Raw genomic sequence first — 3,365 nt, forward strand, 5'->3', positions numbered from 1 at the left:
TATTTCTGATATCCAGTCCAGTATCTATATTCCATTGCTCCTCTACTGGATTAGTAAAACACTTCTTTGTCTTGATTATATGGTATTTTCTTGTTTGCCTGTTTATTATTTGTCATTCCTCCTTAAGAATATGAACTCCAAGAAAGGAATCTATCTGCCTTGTGCATGGTTTATCCATCACCTAGAACTGTTCTTGCGCAGACTATTTGTTTAATGCTGAAACACAAACAAATCTTTCACTTGCTGACAGTTTCTGAAGTGATCTTCTTCAGTTCATTGTCACTGCAAAGCTATCCCTAGTTACTTCTTTTCCATTTTATATTTTAGTAAATTAAATATGAGTCTGACACTTTTATGAAAATTACAGATTTTCTTTTTGTTCCCTGTACTACCATATTTTTACAGATACACTAGTCAATAAAAATGAATATATACTATTATCAGATATTGTCTTGATCATAAATCATTAAGGAGTAATTTAAAATATTTCCTATTTAATAATAATTGATGTTGCAAACACCAACCTTGAGTTCCATTTTACTACTCAAAGGTAAATTGTCTACTACATTTTTTTTCTTTTTGTTGTTTTCCTATTTTATTTTTATTTATTTATTTTTATTATTCTAGAGCCAGTACTTTATTTGCAGATTCCACACATCAAAATGTAGCAAATAATTATACATCAGGAGTGGTAGGAATACCAAGTATTATTTCACAATGGCCACTATGTGTTTCTTCTTCTCTGACACAATTGACACAGATCCAGGCTTGCTATGTTTGAGACGATTTACCTGCTTTCGTTGGTGAGCTTCCTTCATGATGCGCTGTTCCTGGATCTGGCTGTAGACAGATTTTGGTAGATGCTGGTGACAAGCAATGCATTTTATATGAGGATGATGTTGAAATTTCTCCTTCAACTTCTGGTTATAATCTTTGGCTGCTTTTTCTCATGATGTAAGCACACCCAATTTTTCAGAAGCATTAGCTTTCCATAGATGAATGCTCATTTCATCAGATCCACACATAATATATTTGTAGTCAGAAGTCCATTTTACACAGATAACATGTTGCATTCTCTTGTGTGATAGACTTCCCTGCTTCTACTTTTGTCCACAGGAAAGATACAAGTAGATTTATCAAAGCTAGCAGACACAAACTCTTTCCCAGTGGGAGAGTAATCCACATCAAGCACTGCAGATACATGATCCATATGTATCGTTACAGAAGTGTCCAGTGAATGCATATCAAAAGTATACAAGTTGGAATCTTCATTTGCTGTAGTAAAAATGAAAGCTTCCATAGGGTTCCAACAAACTGTATTTGTTCTCATATCTAAGATGACCTTTTTCAGGGGAGTAGCCTGCCTCGTGTCATATAGTACTATATTCCTATTACAAGCACAATGCCCCAAGATAAATGTCTCCATTAGGTTAAATTTAACACTATTTATATACTGTTGAATCCCCAGGTCATTGAACATATAGGACTTGTTCTTTGTTCATCCCAAATATCTACCTGCTGTCCACATGTGGCAAAAACAGCTTCTATCCAGTGATGATCAATTCCAATATACACTGTCTTTCTTAATACTGTATGCAATAGTTCCTCCTCTTCTCCATAGCCTGGTTCATCCATTTTCCACTGCTTCACAGTTTTTATTATCACCAACAGTAAAAAAAGAAGTCCCACAAAAGCAAGTACACATTCCTCATACAAAACCTTCATGTGCTTGTATTGTACAGATATATTTTCACTCAGTCAAGTTCCAAATTCTAATCTCTCCATCGCACATGCTCCAGGAAGGACAGCAGCCAGGATCTTTGGATGCTTTTGCCAAGCAATTGATTCCATATTGGTGGCCATCCAGAGAAGCAAGGAATGGTTTTTCAAATACCCTTTCCAGTTGGTAGCATTTAAAGCGCTTGCATATTCTTGTGCGACCTCAAAAGGATGTAAGTTAGGATCGTAGTTTTTTGGAACTCTTTGTAAGTACATCTTGGTTTCTCAGATGTAGTTGTCCGGGTTCCAGCTCAGCATCTTCACCTTCATTTTGGCTCCTACTTGTCCCCAACTCCCCAGGTCTTTTCCCCGAGTTTGGGTTACCCTTCCTAATTACTTTAAAGTTCATCACTTATCCTATCTCTCTCAATATACCACACATTTCTCTATGTGTCTTCTAAATAAATATTTTATTTTTAAATTTTAGAGCCTCTTGCAAAAATGGTAAAATGGAGAATGAATTTTGTATTACCTGCAGTAGGATGAGATGCTCACATTAACATATTGGGAAGTTATGACAAGATTATATATATAATCTTTTTTATCCTATATATATGATATATATAGATTAATTTTTAAGATTATATATAATCTTATATATCATAGATATATGATGTATACAGGTTAATTTTTTACATGGGACATATCACTAATGATTAAGTACTATTACTTTGGAAAACAATGTTGTTCTTTTTTCTTATAATGTTAAAATATGGGATGAAGTTTGAAAAGAGATATATATTAACATGAATTATTTTTCTTGGCTTTTCTATCATGCACTTCATCTGACTCCTCACAATGTAACCAATATTTCATCTATACGCTATCAGTTAATAACAAGCCATGGCTAGTCAGGGGATGGATATGTTTTGTGCATGTTATTTCAATCCTAGAGACTAGAACAAGGCTCCAAGACCTCTATTTTTTCCTTTCTAAATGTCAAATTCACCAAATATCAGGCATTCATCATTTGTCTGATGAATCCTTGACATGAAGGACAGCTTGCTATTACTAATATGGAGAAAGAATCCAAACATACCTTAGCGTGGAGGCTGCTTTTGTTTTGATAGGTTAGCTTATTTTTCTTTTTTCCTATTACATATAATATAGTATGTTTTGTGTATACTTGACTAATCTTTTTTTAAAAGATTTTATTTATTTATTTGACAGAGAGATAGCCAGTGAGAGAGGGAACATAGCAGGGGGAGTGGGAGAGGAAGAACGAGGCTCAAACAGAGCAGGGGAGCCCAATGCGGGGCTCGATCCCAGGACCCCTGGATCACACCCTGAGCTGAAGGCAGATGCTTAATGAACCACCCAGGCACCCCTATACTTGACTAATCTTTAAATTAAAGAAAAACATTTATGTACTTTTATTTCTCTGTGCTTTAGTATTAATAGATATTAAATTAGAAGAAAAAATCATTGCATGTGATTAAATTCAAATATTAGCATATTATTCTTGCACTGATAAGGTAACTGCCACACATAAGCTCAAGCCAATAGTTTAGTTACATGACAAATCCATTAAAAAAGGAAAGCTAATCAATTTTTACCTGCTTTCTAAAAAACTTGTTGGTACAAAC

General features: G+C 34.4%; 1 pseudogene; it reads right to left on the reverse strand.

Annotated features, from left to right (window-relative positions):
• Positions 1-707: 707 nt before the first annotated feature.
• LOC100484398 lies at positions 708-2,049 on the reverse strand (annotated as a pseudogene).
• Positions 2,050-3,365: the final 1,316 nt, after the last annotated feature.

This window comes from Ailuropoda melanoleuca, chromosome 5, assembly GCF_002007445.2.
Source record: "Ailuropoda melanoleuca isolate Jingjing chromosome 5, ASM200744v2, whole genome shotgun sequence".
Taxonomy (NCBI): domain Eukaryota; kingdom Metazoa; phylum Chordata; class Mammalia; order Carnivora; family Ursidae; genus Ailuropoda; species Ailuropoda melanoleuca.